The sequence below is a fragment of the Equus caballus genome, chromosome 15 (genome assembly GCF_041296265.1).
Source record: "Equus caballus isolate H_3958 breed thoroughbred chromosome 15, TB-T2T, whole genome shotgun sequence".
NCBI classification, from domain to species: domain Eukaryota; kingdom Metazoa; phylum Chordata; class Mammalia; order Perissodactyla; family Equidae; genus Equus; species Equus caballus.
Window position 1 is genome coordinate 77,656,312 of NC_091698.1, and position 18,071 is coordinate 77,674,382.

An 18,071-nucleotide genomic window follows, 5' to 3' on the forward strand; every position below is an offset into this window, starting at 1 on the left:
GAAACAAAGAAAAATATGTAAAGCATAAAGATAGGATGGTTTACACTCTTTACCGTCAAATAAAATTTTGTCTCAGACTTTGCTGTCCAGCAGCAAATTTTACATTCCAGAGGTGAACTAGTCAAAAATGGGTAAATCTCATACTTCACATAAACTACAGTGACGATTTCAGAGATCTAGAAAAAAGTCATATAACATTTTGAGATACACTTAGCAGATGAGAAAAATGATATACTACAGGCATCAATTGAACTGCAAGTTGTGTGTGAAGCAGCATAAAACATTAGCTTGGAATTCAATGTGCCAAAAATATGAAATTAAATATAATAATGAATAAATTTGAGAGCCATTCCATCTCAAAGGCAATCCCCATATTTTTCAACAAGAGAAATGATAGAGCAGCGTGTGACTTCTTTAGAAAGATGTAACAAGATTCTTGAATTCCCAGATCTGATAGGTCTGCCAATCATGTAGAGAAAAAAATCCATGCAAAGCTGATAAGTTATTGCAGGAAATGATTTTTCAAAGTAAAAAATTAGCTCTAAGCTACATTAAACAAATTCATATTTCCAGAAAAATGACCACAAAAGGCAAAAGAAAACAAACTACCCCGGGGAGAGGATAGGATGATGAAAACTGTTTTCTTATCACCTTGATTTTAGATATGCTCAAAAGTAAGTATATAATGATGTGGCATATAGAATCCTACAAAAGTGGGCACCTATATTTTCAGGCCCTTGTCTTTAGAACGTATGTTTTTGTTCAGTGGAATTTACTGCCTAATTTCATGGGAACATGTAGACGGTCAAAAGATTTTGTTTGCCAGCATCCTTCACCCATGGTCTGTGCTGGATTGAGTGACTCTGTGTACACAATGTCAGACAGTTAGATTTAAGCTAAGAATATTCACTCCATTTGTTAAACATTTTCAAGTATCAAAATTTTGGGGTTTCAGTAAACCAAATATTCAATTAGTAGAATGACTCACTTTTCACCTGGCTCTATTCTTTCGCATTGTATAAATTACTAATTGGCAAACTATGGCCTATGGGCGAGCTATGGTCCATGGATCAAATCTGGCCTGCTTCTTCTTTTCGTAAATAAAGTTTTATTGGAACACAGCCATGTCCATTCATTTAGGCATTATCTGAGGCTGCTTTCTTACTATGATAGCAGAATTAGGTCCTTGCACCAGAAACCATATGGCCCACAAAGCTGAAATATTTACTATAGGGCTCTTTACAGAAACAGTTTACAATCCTATGTTCTATATATAGTAAATTGCAGTATTTCGTTGAGGTCTTGTAAGAAATAAAGTAATGCTGAAAGTTGGGTCCTATGTTAAAATTGGAAATTCCTCTGGCCACTGGAACATAGGCAAATAATAGCATTCAAACAGTCATAGAAGACAGTTCAGGAATTGATGTGTTGGTAACGAAGAAAAGTAAATTTTTATTCAGGAAAACACTTCAAATTAGATACTATTGAAAACCCAGAGAAGTGCAAGGAGCTCAGACTAGGTGTGGTCTCGCTTGACCTCTTAGCTAAGAGATGAAAAGAGACAAAACTCAGTTTCTTCTGCTCATTCCTGGGCCTGATCCTGATTAAGCAGTGGTTGTGAATGTTTTGTCATTTTGAGTCGCAAGTAAAAGGGAAGCAGTTGCCTTTCGGGTGGAATACTATCTTGCTCCCTGTGTCCCTCAGAGTAAATGATCGGTATGGGAGTATGGGGATTCTGGGTGATCCATGTTATTTTAATGCATCCAATAACCCAATCAAAGTGATCATGTAGCAATCTAATCAATCATTCATTGATCTGCAATTATAGTTTAAAAAAAGAAACAGGTTGACTAGAAAATGATTGATTTGTTTTCATTATGTCCACAGAGGAGCTAAATAATCTCTTTAGCAGTTGTTTAAACAAAATTCACAGAATTACCTGCCTGCATTCATAATGCAAATATGATAAAATGTTTTACAATCTCAGTTTTTAAAATACACCAAAGAGGAGAACAAAGACAATTGTTTTGTCAAAGGAAATATTGAAAAATATCATTTTAAGTGAAAATTGTGAAATAAAAATTGCATTTGAATAATGATTATAGCTATATATATGTGCCTTTGGACAACAGTTTGAAATTTGTTTTTAACACTATATGTGGAATGGCAATAAAACTTTGTTGTGGTACAAAGCAAAGACTTTAGAGTTAGAAAAAAAAACACAAACAAATTTGGCTTAAAATCTCTGTCCCATCCTGGTGGAGTAACATTTGAAAGTGGCAGGGATGTGGTGCTGGCTCAAATCCTTTTTCAAGATTAAAAGGCTTATCCTCCCTTTCAGCCTCTATGAAAGGAAAGTTGACTGGTGTCAGCTATCAGACCTCTCAAGAAATTGCCCTTGGCTAAAGAGAGCCACCTTTCCTAAAGGCACATCCCCTTTCCAGGGCAGCCTCCATCCAATGACTGACTGGCCTGGCCAATAAATTGTATAAAGGACTGGACCCTTTGTCCCAACTTGAGACAACTCTGAAGGGCTATTCTGGCCTCAGAGTTCCATGTAAGGTTGGCTGAAGCCTTACTGTGACTGCTCCGAAAGCTAAATTATTCATCTGTCAAGTCTTGGTTCTTTCCCTTCCTCAAAGTATTGATCCCAGAGCACTCTTGAATTACCATCCAGCATGCTAATCTCCATCTCAGTTCTGCTTCCTGTAAGAGTTGGTGGTTGCAGTAGTCTAAGAAAGTGCATGTTTAGAAGAGAGTTTGGAGACAGAGCACCCATCCTGCTGGCAATGAAAAATTCATCATAGTGGCAGGTGGAGAACAGATAACCCCTGACTCAAATTAGGTAGCTAATGTGGCCTGGTGGAGATAGAGTGACTGATATCAAGTTATCATGTGACTGTCATGTGATTGGTTCTGTTGTGCCAACCAGGTCATGAAATAAAAGAAGATCAGTAGAATCCATTGTAAGATGGAAGTGCATTTGGGCCTGGGCGTGAGCAGAGCCAGAAACCATAAGCATATCACACAAGCAAGTTGCCCAGACGCCACGTAATACATAGAGTTGAATCAGTATCCCCCCCCCCCCCCACTTCTATGTCCACATGATAGCTTCCCTATGACCAAATGATGGACGCAAAAAACAAGGTCATGCTGTTTCTCTAATCAGGGTGCTTAGTATAAGTGACTGTAAACTGAAAATGTTTTGCGGCTGGTAATCTGCTTTGGGTTAAATAGAAATGACCTGAATCACTATATAGATTCATGGACAGTGGCAAATGGCTTGGAAAGTGGTCAGAGGATGAACAGAGAAGCATAAATAGGTTGGCAAGTTTGTCAGAAGCTGAAAAGAGAAAATTGGAAAATTGATGAGGACATCTGGAATAGCAGCATGGGAAGTGCCTATAGGAGTGGGTACAAAGTGTAAAAATCTTTGTATATCCTGTTAATGCCCACTGGTGAGTATCCACTATGGAAGGGGCACTAAATAGCCGAGTAGAGTATGCCTTGGCTAGTTGACATCACCCAGCTTCTGTTATTCCCCTCTCCCCCAGTTCTGGCACAATGAGTGAATGAACAAAAGAGTCATACTGGCAAGGATGGGCCCAACAGCATGGATTCCCATTTACCAATCTGGTATAGATACTGCAACTGATGGATCCCATCCTGTCAGAAACAAAGTCTAAACCTAAACTCTGATACAATCTCATCCCTCAAGGAAATCAATTGTCCCATTTGTAGCAGACTTACTACGTTAGACTCCTTCCACATGGAAGGGATGGTGATTTGTTTTGATGGGAATTGATACATATTTTAGGTATGGGTTTTATTTCCTGCTTGAAGGGCATCATCCAGGACCACTACCAGGGACTTATAAGTATTTGATACACTTACACAGTATCCCAAAGAGCATTGTTTTCAAGGAACTTGCTCTATAGCATAGGAGGTACATAGCATAGCATCCTATGATCCTATCACATACTATACAACCCAAGAGCGCTCAATCTATAAGAGCAATGGGACAACCTATTGATGGTGCAACTGAAGCCCCAATTCAGAGACAATACCTGTGAAGATGAGAAAAAATACTCTTAGCAGCTCATGTACCCTAAATCAATGACCATTATATTGTTCTGCATCCACAGTAGGTAGAGCAGACGGTTTGGTGAACCTCTGAAAGCAGAGGGCCCTGATTCCTTACTCCAAGTAACTCCAAGTGACTATTTTGGAAAACTGCTTCTTCCATCCCTCTAATTCTGGCTTCTTTAGGCTTAAAAGTCATAGTTTTCAAAGGGAAAACACTTTCACAGGAGACTTAGCAAGAGTTAAACTGAACTTTAAGCTACACTGCCACCTGGGCACTTTGAATCCTCATGCTAAAGGACAAGGAGGCAAGAAGAAAAATGATCATCTTGGTAAAGGTAATTGACTCTGATCATCAGGTGGAGATGAAGCTGGTGCTGTGCAATGGCGGTAGAGAGTAACATGTTTGGCATCTCAGGGATGTCCAATTTCATAGTGGACAAGTGCAGCAGTCTAGACCTGATACGTCATGCTAATTAAGAACTCAGACCCCTTAAGAATGAGGATCTGGATGACCCCACCAGGAAATCTACTTAAACCAGCAGACATGCCAGCCAAAGTTGGGCGGAATCTAAAGTGGACATTTTGAGAAGGCAATTTTAAGTATCAGTTTGTACTGAAGGCTAGCTGCTCTAAGGCCTGCAGTTCAACTCACTACCCCTCCTATTACCAAAAGCTTCCAAGGAGCAGAGTCTCACTGGAATTCAAGAAAGCTACTCTAGAACTTATAAGATTCAAGCCTATCAGAGCATCCAACCTATCTTGGTTGCTTGAGTCTACTGTCCATATTTCTCTTCAGTTCAGCTGCTGGGGAATTTTTCAATTAAAGCTCTCAAAAGTCAGCCCTTTCTAGTAATTTCCCTTGGGTGAAGAGAGGCACCCTGACTAAGGTCACCCTTGTTTTATGTAGCGCCATACATCAAATGATTGGTCAAAGCAGTGGTTAAAGTGTCTGGCTCCATAACCCCAAATTCAGCCGTCTCAAGGGCCATTCAGCTTCCGATTTCATCATAGTTGGCTGAATCCTTGTTGAGACTACATTACAGCTCAGTCTCTCCCTTTGCTCTATTCTTCTCCTTTACCTTCTTCCAAAGACGTTGATCCTGAGACCACTAACTAAGAAACTTTTTGTATGCTAATCTCTGACTCAGAGTCAGTTTCCAAGAGAATCCATTTTACAATAGAAAGTTACTTGACTTCTCTTATTCTCAAATTTTCCTTTTCTAAATTGTGGGTAATAGAGTACACAAGACAGAGTTATCATGGTAGTTGAAACAATGTGCAACAAAGTGCCCAGAAAATTGCTTAGAGCATCTGAATATTTAAGTAACTGCTGGTTCCCTTATTTTCCTTGCTTCCCAAAGTAACAAAGTGATTATTGGCAGAATTGACTACTAAAACAAACGTATTATAAAATTTCTTCTAATTTGCTAACTTCTGCAATTTGCAAGTGTCTTCTTCCTGGTGATGTCATGTATCATAATCATGTAAAAATAGGCAAACAAACAAAAAACTATTTTTATTTTCTTTGACTATCGGATCCCATATGACCAGAATACAGTTCAAGAGAAAACTTCACTTCGACCATTGCTTTAGTCTACTTAGAGAATCTAGTACATCCTTCCAGGTTGAGTAGTCAGCATGGATCAGCAGAGTACATCTCCAGCAAACTTGTGCCTATGGATTGAAATTATAAAATTTTGGACAGAATGTAATTCAATTTGATAATTTTTTGCATCTATTATTAGGTAATGCAAGTTTACCAAGGGAAAGGTAGACCTGAATTGCGATTTAAGGCATGAGTAGGAGTTGATTAGATGGAAAAAGGGAGAAGACATTTAAGTAAAGAGAATAACATATATAAAATCTTAGGGTCATGAAAGTGTGTGTGTAGATGGCTCTGCATGAGTTGGGGGATACTGGACTGTGAACTATAACAGGGACAAATGTAATATATTGAATTTAAATTGAATAAAACATTATTATGTGTATAGAATATGGTTTGCTTTGTTTCTGAAAGACTGTATGAATTACATGAGAATTTTAATTGGCATGGACCTCATGTGACTCTGACATGGATGCTGAAAACAAAACAAACCTGTTGTGCAAGTAGACACATAATATTTTCCACTTATTCCCCATTGAGATCGTTGTGTTCAGATTAGGTTATCACATCGAAAGAAGGGCCTTTTAAAACCAGGAAAGAAAAATCAGTATCCAGAACTATCTGGCAACTACTCTGCTGAGATAACATGTGGTAGTTTCTGTGGCAAAGCCCCTGAAAAAGACAATTCATCCCAATCAAGGATTGAAATTATATTTTTAGTCATTAGCATTATTTTCTAATTAACTGCGTTAGCTCTCTAGTGCTATACAATTTCACAGCTTGTCTGACATAATCTGTCTTCCAAATAGGAAACTTTATAAAGACAAATGAGGTCAGAATAACCAGCTAGACTACAAATAGCTCTGTGGGCCAGATTGTTGGTCAGCCTTCCATTTAAAAAGCCCAGAAATACTGGACAACCAGATTGGTTTGACTTGGATCTGCCTATATGGGTCTCTGCTTCTTTTTCCTGGCCTGACCTTTTGTCTGACTGATCATTACATTGGCTTCCAACTCTATTCGGCTTAAACATTGCTGAGTGTTGTGATTGTCATTCTTGACCTTTTGATAATTATCCTTTCTTTGATTTGGGGACATGTGGGCTAAGAAAGCTGGATAGGAAACATGCATAGCTGGGAATGCTATGGGAATAAGAGACAGTAAATAGGCAAAGTACACCTCTGGCCCGCAACTAAGTGTTTGAATCTTGTGGAAGAGACGGTTTGTTGATATAACTATTCATTCTCTACATATTCGATTTAGGAATAGACCCCTGTCTTCCCCTCTGATGCACCTAGATAGTATTAGCAATTAGGGACTGTCATCTTGCAATATCAGTGCAATCCTGTGCACATGAGCAAAAGTGGATTTATTCATTTATGGATCGCATCTTTAAAGAGGAAGTTACTTGCCCTCCACTTCCTCTTTCCCTTTTCTGATTTCTGGGAAATAAGTAAACCCAGAAAGAGAAACTATGTGTCAGGGATGAGAGTCGTTCCTCAAACGTTCATCTTCCCTCAGTCACCTTATTTTTGGAAATTTGTTATAGCAGCTTAATTTAAACCATATTAATAAATGAATCATATTAATCAATAATAAGTGAAGAGAAAATAGGAGGTACCATGATCAATGTGAGCTGCTCATATCAGCCCTAGGAATTAAGAATAACTAAGAGGGGCTGGCCCGGTGGCGCAGCAGTTAAGTTCGCACGTTGCGCTTCTCGGGGGCCTGGGGTTCGCCGGTTTGGATGCTGGCTGTGGACATGGCACCACTTGGCACGCTATGCTGTGGTAGGCATCCCACACATAAAGTAGAGGAAGATGGGCATGGATGTTAGCTCAGGGCCAGGCTTCCTCAGCAAAAAAGAGGAGGACTGGCAGTAGTTAGCTCAGGGCTAATCTTCCTCAGAAAAACAACAACAACAAAAAGAATAACCAAGAATGTCTTTCAGGAGTGTGGTGAGAGGTGAATAATATAACTAGAGGCAATAACTCAAAGGAAAATCTAAAGTAGGAAAGCTGAGAACAAGGAATGGCAACAGTAAAAATACGCAAAATTGACTCCATGATTTAAATACATGGCCAGTGCTCCTGGCAACTTTATATGAACTCCCAGTTAGATTGGCATGGACACTTCAACCTTAATAGTGATGTTTACTCTTAGATTTCCAGTCCAGGTTCCCTTACTCTTTTCCTGCTGTTCAACTCTGAGCTGTGACATAGAGTCATAGAGAGGAAGGACGCATAGTCCATTATTTGAAAGACTGTGCTATAAAACCACTTAGACTTGATTCTGTTCCTTCACTTATTGTTACTATTGTTTGAATTTCAGCTTATTCTTCCGTAAATGAGAAAAATCATACCCACAAGAGAGAGTAAACATAAGGTTCAAATGAATGAAAATGTCAAAATGGCTTAGATCATTCCTTGGCACATAGGAAAAGATGTATTTAAACAGTTTATTGTTATTAATGTATTATTATTGATAATAAAACCATAACTGATGCCTATTTTCTTCAATGACTGAACCCTATTGATATTAAAATATCTAAATGTGGAAGCGTTGTGATCTCTCTTTTTTTTATTGTGGGATTCCACCTCAGGGAAGAAGAGAGACGCACACAACCAGAAACTCATAGAAACAGTGAGAAGCTTGCATCTATTTTCCTACTTATAGTGATTACTCACCCAAAGACATTTTTAGTGTGGAAACTCTAAAGTCGATTCTCTGGAGTCCTTCATCCATGCAGAGTACTGCGCACTTTCTCTATTTTCAAGTCACAATTGAATATGGGTCAAAGTCCTGGTGTTTAATGATAAATGACAGTGAGAATGGCCGCTTCAAATGACAATAAATTAATGGGCAAAGACCACAGGTCTGCCTGCATTGCTTACTAAGCTTTGAATCCAGCAAATAGCTTCCCGCAAGTATATTAGAATTATTACAGATAGATTTTCCAGTACAAAGGGACCTCATGTTTATAAGTATTCATACGGACCATTTGAAGTTCTAGGAACTTTAAATGAGATAGGTAGAGCTCCTGAAGAAAGCAGTGAATCTCTGGAGCTGAACTTTAACACCCGTTCAACATCTAATTAGTTGAATTAGAGCCACTTTGTAAGAGAGGTAATCAATTCTCTAGCTTTGGCTGGCCCAATGCTTCTGAAATTTGCTGATGTTATCATTACATTGGAAGGAGACAGTCTGCATTTTAATAGGAGCATTTCTTCTAAGACCCTAGTGGTACAACAGAAGCAAGCATTAAAATATGTATATATGTTCTGCAAAATGAGGACTTCACCAGGACAAGATTATACTCTTATCTGCACAATAGAAAGAAATAATATATTAATCAAATGTAACTTCCTGGAGGGCTAGTCGGTAGGTAGACACTGTACCTAATGCAGTATCTGGCATAGACTAGGATTTAAGAAACATTTTCTAACATCATTCATGTTAATGGTAATACAATTATCCATTTGACTAGACACCTAAGTGCAGTGGGTTGCTAACTACATAATATAAGGATCCTCAGAGAAATGTTTCCTTTACCTTTAAGAATATTTTTTCATTAAAATTCTCACATTACCTATTAGTAAAATATCCTGTGAGAAAACGGCAAGAGAGTGTACTCTTTAGTTTAAGTTACATATTTATATTTGGCAACTACATATCAAGCATGAGGCTAAGTACTTTAAATATATTAACTCATTCAATCCTTACAACATGACACATTAGTGTTATTATCATGAGTCATTAATAGTTAATTTTGAATGCATTTGAAAAATTAGTGAATTAATCAATCTAGTAGGGTTCTGAAAATGCTGGGAATTCAATGTTAGGAAACTATTTTAGAAAATTGGATGTATTTAGATATTAAGAATTCAAGTAAGTAACAATAATTTATATTTTACCTAATTATGGCTTAGCAGTTTAAAAACATATAGTGCTCTCCCAAGTTTGAAGTTGTTACACTCAAGATATATGGGGATAGTAATATGCAAGGCAGAAAATGCAATTTACTATATGTAGTATATTCAAGAGGGAATGAGAAAAAATGCCTTAGGGTAAAATACGTTGAGTTTATATAAATGCCTCCAGCTTTACTGACTGTCTACTTTAAACTATCATTTCCCTTCATCAGTTCGTATTCTATACCCAACATGAGCATCATAAAATGCTGTCAGGGAACCTTGAGTCAGGCCATAACTCTTGAAGCCCTATGTTAGAATTCCTGCCATCGTGTATTTCAAAAATTTAATACCATTGTGTATTTGTATGATTTAATATCTCTTCTCTGTGCTATATTGTTGATCATCTCCAAACATTATGTACCAGAGGTCTGCCAATGCCCAACATGGTCTTTATTGATTTTTAATTGTACTTTTTCACATTATTTTGAGATTACTAAAATTTTCAAATAGGAAATAGGTAAATTAATTCTCTAGTAACAATGCTATAGAACCAATATATTTTTCATATGCCAAATAGTACTAAGCAAAGAAACTTGAGCTGTATTGGTATCTAGTATTTAAGATATTAAACAGGGCAAGCCTGAGGCCTAAACTTGGATATAAGGATACTTCTTGTCACATACCATCCCTGCTGTCACCTTCCCAATGGACTCAACAGGAGAATGAACATGATCCCCTTTATTCCATAAGTACAGCTTTTTGAGACTCATATATAATGATTACTCATTCTTCCCTCTACCCCAAACCCTGCAGTTCCAGTAATACTCTCCATTCCACATCTATTCTAAAAGTGGAGTGTCAGTAAATGAAAGAACAGGCAATTAGGGAAGAAATGAGGGGGTGGTGATTTATTGTATTATGTATGTTAAAGAAATAAAAGCAGAAGTGGAGATTGAAAGGTTTTCATAGGCAATGCCCACTTGAGATTGTAATTTTTAATATTATTTAGTGTTTCCAGCCAAATTTACCCTGTTTTGACGTAGGACAGCCACAGGAGACAAATGTTTGCTAGGCACAAGAAATTACACTAGAACCAGTGTACATCCACTAGCCCTGCAGGTGTTGATCAAGTAAGAGACATCAACAAAATCCAAATCATCAGTAAGTATAGACAAGGGAGAACTATACATCCTGACTAATCATGAGTCCCGGATAATTTGGCAGGAATAAAAATATTGTGGGACCTATAGAAAGAAAATACTGCAGGATGAAGGAAATATAATATCATTCCAACAGCTTGGTAGAATAGCAGAACATGAAAATTATTTATTTCAGTTATGAGCAAAAAAATATATAGGAAATATTTTGGTATCTTCAAAAGAATGCCAGAAGACAATATTTTTATGAAACAGGAGAAGAACATCAAAAAAGAGAAAAAGGAATATGGGTGAGAAAATGACAAATTGCAATGAAATACAAAATGCAGAAATATGGTTAATATCCACATTGGAGAGGTAAAGGAATGGAATTAACCTTGTGGAAAATGGAAATAGTGGTTTATATGATACGTTAGAGAAGCTATCCTACGATTAAAAAATATGGAATGAAAATGGTGATAGACATGAAGTAGACATGTTGTTAATAATAGCTAATGTTTAATGAAGGCTTACAGTGTGCCAAGAACTCTCCTTTGTGCTTCACATACGTGAAGTCATTTATTCCTATAATTCATCTACAGGTTTAGTACTTTTAATAGCCTATTTCACAGATAAGGTAGCGTCAGAAAGTAAGGAAGTGTTCAAAAAGAGGAAAAGGATGAGAGCATGTTAAAGAGATCCAAGAGTCAACCTGGAAGAGCTCCTAGTGGCCAAAGCTGAACAATTTGAGCAAGAAGATACTATTGAATTATAACCTAAAGTATAAAATAAAGATATGCTTGTCCATATATGTAAGTAATTGATTGAATAGATACGGTAATGGAGAAAAAGAAACAAATCTTTATGGAAAAACTTCTAAATAATTTTTGCAGATTCCCACCCACCTTGCTCCCCAAGGTGAAGCCTAATTTCCCTTTCTCTCTTTCCTTCTTGAGTGGGGGCTGCGCTGAGGTGGATAAAGGGAAAACTTTTAACTTTACAGTGTAGAAACCTTGGCCAGGTGATCAAAGATAGCATCATCAGTGATAACCCATGTCAATGGCATGTACCTTAATATAATATGATGAAAAGGACACTTTTACTTATGTGATATTCTTCCCCTAAACCCATAACTCCAGTATGATGACAAGGGAAACAGCATCAAAATCCAGATTGAGGGGCCGTCTACAAAATACTTGACCACTAATCCTCAAAATTGTCAAGAGAATGAAAATAAGGAAAAACTGAGAAACTGTTAAAGATTGGCAAGAACTAAGGAGACATATGACTAAATGCAATGTGGGATCCTGAACTGAATACTGGAAGAGAAAAAAAATGTGTCAGTTGAACAAGAAGTGAAATACGAATAAATCCCAGAGTGTAGTTAATAGTGCTGTACCAGTGTTGGTTTCTTCATTATGACAAACACATTTTAATATAAAAAGTTAAAAATAGGTGAAGCTGGGATTGGGTATATGGGAACTCTCTGTAGTCTCTTTGCAACTTTTCTGTAGATCTAAAACTATTCTAAAATAAAAGGATATTTAAAAATATATATTAATAGAGGCTGTTTCCAGTGTGATTGATACTCCCCTAAATAACTATATACTTGCACGAAATTAACAAGAAGTAAAAACTACATGAAGGCACTGGAGAGTGAGCACATACAAGCAGATTTTAGAGGGGTGTGACACTCGGAGAAGGGGATGACTCAGAGTGTTGTTCATGTTTACAGTTTTCAGCCGGAGGACACACCCCAGATACAATACAGGGTGGCTGACACTCCAGTAGAAAATCTCCAATCACGTCTTTCTGGCCTTAAAGAACCAAAGGACAGAGTTCAGGAAACCACAGTTTCTAGAATTTAATGGAGGGAGGGAGGGTCTTGAAAAGGAAAGCGCCAGAGGGAAAGCTGAAAATTCTGTGTATAAACTCTGCCCAAATCTCTGGAGGAACCCTGAACCATACACACATGGTTGGACTCCCCACAGCCTAGCGAAGGATAAAACAACTGAACTGAGATTTGAGTGGACCCCAAAGAACAGAGTTTACAGTTCAAGTCCAGCTGAGTTAATTGCCTGCTAAAGTGACAAAGTATACATTTTTCTCAAGAATAATAGAGAATTAACCTCCCGGAAGGGGAGGTATCTATATATATTATTTTTAGTTGTAAGGAAGATTGCTCTCTTCTCTCCCATTTAATTATTTATTGATCGTTTCATTTATTTCTATCTGGATAGGCTCATATACATTTATTTTATACTTTGAGTATAATCCAGTACTAGTTATTTATTTTCTGGCTCAAATTTTTCCAGCTTTGTCCATTGAGACCTCTTTCAGGTTGACTCATAATCCCATTGACATGCCCTCATTCTTTTGTTTCTTACTTTCTGGCACAACAAGATCTCCCTTGCTGGTCTTGTGTCTTGCCTGCCCCCAACTCTTTCAGTGTGGGCTGTATTCCACAAGAATCCAAAAACATTTGCCTGTAACCTGAAAGTACATATGGAAAAATAGATATGCAAGTATAGCTAGAAAACTTTGGGAAAACGGTGGGAAGAGCAATTGCATGGGTTCATCAGAAACAGGAGACTTATCGTACCCAGTAACTAAGTACATTGTAAATCTATAGCAAGTAAAGTTGTCCCATTAGCATTTATATTCATAAATAAACAACTATAGCAATTTAAAACAATATATAACATGGAGCTTAGAAGTTTATAAACATAAGGGAATTTAATATAAACACCGCTTGTAATGTTAGTATGGAAAAGACGAATTAGTCTAAAATCATGTTAGGAAAATTGTCTTTCCATTAGAAAAGGTCAAGTTAGCTTATTACCTTACACTTTCAGACAAATAAATTCCAGATATATAAACAACTTTAAAAGATAATGATAAAAACAAACAAAATATTAATATGAAAACTCTAAATAGAACATATTTATTTAAGAAAAGGCCAAATGAATACATAGGAGAATATGTTCATGGCCTTTATGGGAGGAAAGAACTTATGAAGATAAAAAGGTAAAACGTATGATGGACAAGAATAGGTAATTTTACCTCAATATTTAAAACATCTGTATGCTGATATAAAAGAGGACATAGTTAAAGAAAATACCTGAAACATGTATCAGACAAGTTACTAGTGTTCAAAATTTGACTAAAGGCAAATAATTCAATTTAAAAATGGGCAAAGTGTATAATAAACAATTCAGACAAGAAAATGCAAATGGATGATGAAACTGTGATTGAAACTTAGTAGTGATCAGAATCATGCTAATCATTGTATCAGTGAGATGTCATTTTTCAATCCAGCTGACTAGCAAACATTTTAAAGTCTCAAAACATCAGTTTAGACAAGAATGTGGTATAGCAGTGCTCTCATTCACAGCTGGTGATGCAGCAAATATGGAGACAATTTGGAAGATTTTAATAACTTAAAAAATTAATATATCCAGGGCTGGCCCGGCAGTGCAGTGGTTAAATGTGCACGTTGCACTTCGGTGGCCCGGGGTTCACTGGTTTGGATCCCAGGTGTGGACATGGCGTCACTTGGCAAGCCGTGCTGTGGTAGGCATCCCATATATAAAGTAGAGGAAGATGAGCATGGATGTTTAGCTCAGGGCCAGTCTTCCTCAGCAAAAAGAGGAGGATTGGCCGTGGATGTTAGCCCAGGGCTAGTCTTCCTCAAAAAAAATGAATATATCCTATGACCCAGTAAAGCCATTTCTTAATATCTATTCTAGATCCCATGCACAGCAGAGTAGGAACAAGGAAGTTAATTTGTTAGTATCATGGTAATATACTATGTATATGTAATATGGTAAAATATTCAAACAGTCTAAGTAGGGGAATGGCTCAATAAATTCTTGTGTGATTAACACTATGGAATACTGTGCCATGCAGCAATTAAAAAGAACAAAGAAGGTTTACACATACTATCAAGGAAAGATTTCCAAAACACATATTTCTGGATGAAAAGAAAGTTTCCGGAAAAAACATATATGATATAATTTATGTAAAATCTAAACAATCACAGTGATAAAAATATATTCTATGGCTATATGTGTAAAGACATAGAAAGAAAACATATATAAGCTTACATAGCTAATTAAGGATTCCAGGGAGAAATTTGGGAGAAAGTGAAGATTTGAGTCTTATCTGACATAGCTTAGATTTTTATAAGGAAAACATATTAACATACTCCTTATAAAATCAAAACTAATTTGAAATGACTGAAGAAGAATAAACATTGTGTAATTCATACAATTGGCATATTAAATGGCATAATGTGGTTATTGTATATAGCATTGGGCCTGATTGACAACAGTATGTGATAGTTGCATATGGCATGTGTATAATAGTATAGGTATATGATATATGATAGTATATGATAGTATAGGTATATGATGTATGATAGTATACGAGAGTAGGCATATAATAATTGAAGGATATGTTGCAAAGACATTAACAGCAGTGCAGCCTTTATTTCAGAAAAACAAAGCAAAGCCCTTAGATATCTAAGACTAGAAAGATACACCTCTAATGATGAAAATAAAAGTTTCTCTAAAGCAAAATGATTACATCATTCTTAAAATCATCTCTACTAAAATCAAAACAAGATAAATATCCCCCAGAATCACTACAATTATATAATATTGTTCAAAAATATTGGCCAATGCAACGAGAGAGAAATCAAATTGAAACAATAAAACAAACGATTATAATCACATAATCACTGGAGAAGAAGAGGTCTACATTTTGTCTTTATCATTCAGTGCGATTTTTTTTTTTTTGAAGTGGGAGACAAATGGGTAGAATTAACTCATGTTGCTCTAAAAATTGGGTCTAACCCTGGCCACTCCCATCCTAATTTGTTAAGTATGTAAATACCATCAATGATAACTTCTATACTGGAAAACAAAGTTTAAAAGATTTAAGAGCCATTGAATTAAAGAATCCCATAAATGTCAAGCCTTCATATAATTACAAAAAAATCTGTAAACATCACACTGTGATCTAAAACGTCTTATATGTTCCCGCCTCAGATACCACTTGGATCGCACTGACTGTTGACAGTTCACCTGAAATCTTTGTGTGTGTTTTCTTTCGACCTCTTAAAGGATAACGCATAACCAGAAAAGAGCACACCTGTCTTGACATCTTTTGACACCGCCCAAAGCCTAACCTGATTTCTGTCTCAATCCTGACTCCTTTGCAGACCATATTTGCGTAAACGGGGGTAAGTCCAAGGTCTCTCACCTCGGTCCTACAATTTCTCTTTCTGTAGTAGGAATGGATTCAGGTTTTACAGGCTCTGATGTTTATACTCGTTGCAGGGTCTTCTTCAAGAAAAAGAATTTAAAACTACAGATGTCAAATTTAATAGGTAAATACATGTGTATTTGGAATGAGAAAAGAAACGAAACAAATTACAAATGTTGAAAAGCTGACAAATACCACAAACATCACAAAGTAAAACAAAGTTATCATTATTATTAATTAACTGCCTGGTACACTTCTATATTTTTTCTGTATTTTGGGGTGTATTCTAATGATCATGTTCTCGTACGGCAAAGATTTTGTAAACTTTTCTCTAGAGAAAACAGTAAATTCAGTCTTCTCTTTAGGTTGGCAAATAAATTTATTTTTTATTACTACTGGTTTAAAAAAGAGTTTTTCAGCTTCACCTCTTGTTATTGGTAAGGCTGCGTGCATTACTTTCTTGGTAGTATTTTGCTTAGGTAGTACTTTTTTAGAGGTCAAGGAAGTTTCCAGTAATTGTAGCCCTTTGCCAGTCTGACACGATCCCATAGCCCATAATGCAGCAGCTGGTCCAGCTTGGCCAAGAAGCTTGGGTTGGAGTTGGACCCCCTTCCAGCAGGGGGCAGAGCAGAGCCTTCTTCAGTTTCTGTTTTACATCATTGCCGGGTTGTAGCTGTTTCTTCCCTTGGGAGATGGGAGTGAAGTAGAAATCTCAAATCTGCTTTAGGCTTTGGTCTTATCAGCATTGATTTAATTTAAAAAGTGTTGGTGTAAATAAATGCGTGCTCATTATACCAAAAATGAGAAGTATAGAAAATATAAAGAAATAGGGTGGTACTTGGGCCTGCCCAGTGGTGTAGAAGTTAATTTCACACACTCCACTTTGGTGGCCTGGGGTTGGTAGGCTCTGATGCCAGGCGCGGACCTGGCACCACTTATCAAGCCACGCTGTGATGGTGTCCCACATAAACTAGAGGAATATTGGCATAGATCTTAGCTCAGTGGCAATCTTCCTCAAGCAAAAAGAGGCAGATTGGCAATGGATGTTAGCTCAGGGCCAATATTCCTCACAAACAAACAAACAAACAAACAGGATACTGTTGCCTAGTGGCAAAGGGAATATTTTCATTTATTTCCTTCCAGTTTTCTTTCTAACCATTTTACATAGTCATGAACATTCTGAACAAATATTTATTATTTGGCTTTATCACTTGCCATTTTCTTATGAATTTGTCCCAAGGCATTAAAATTCCCTAGCGAATATTTATTAGTCTCATAATATTTTATTAACTGAGTGCATCATAATTTACCATTTCTCTATTACTGGATATTTAAATCATTTTGTCACTGATATAAATAATGTTAGCCTATCATCTTTGTGCTTGAACATTTGTCTATAGCTCTGATTATTTTTGTTGCATAGACTTTTAAAAATAGAATTGCAGGTTTTAGAAATGGCTCTGTTTCTAAGGTTCTAGGTGTGTATTGTCATGAGTCTTTCCAATAATTTTTCACTCCCACCTGCAGTGCATAAGATTATTTATTTCACAGCGCCCTTTCCAGCCCTATTTATTAATTAAAACACTTGTCAATTTGAGAAACACAAAGTGACGCCTTTTCAAAGGTATAATATTTGATGATTTTTTCATGCTTTCCTATGTTTTACTTGCAACTGCATGTACTTCTTCACTTTAATACTTTATTTTGTGATCAGCTGGTCATGCAGAGTAGATGTCATCAAACTGTGCCCTTTACTATCAGGCATCCATTACATAGATGAGTATTACATCTATCCACTCTTCCTTACTTGTATTTTCCATTTCAAAAAACGTGCCCACTTCAGCTAGTCTAATATTAATTAAAATATCATTACTATAACTGACAAACACTCTTTATATTGATGTCATTTTGAATCTTAGGTTTAGAAATAACTAAGAAATGCAGTGCCAGCAAAGCAGTGGGAAATTAAATGTAGAGATAGGGTCTATCTCTCTACCTATCTATTTGTATATCAATCTCTCTATCATCTATCATCTTTACATATATCAATGCAAAGCACAAGCT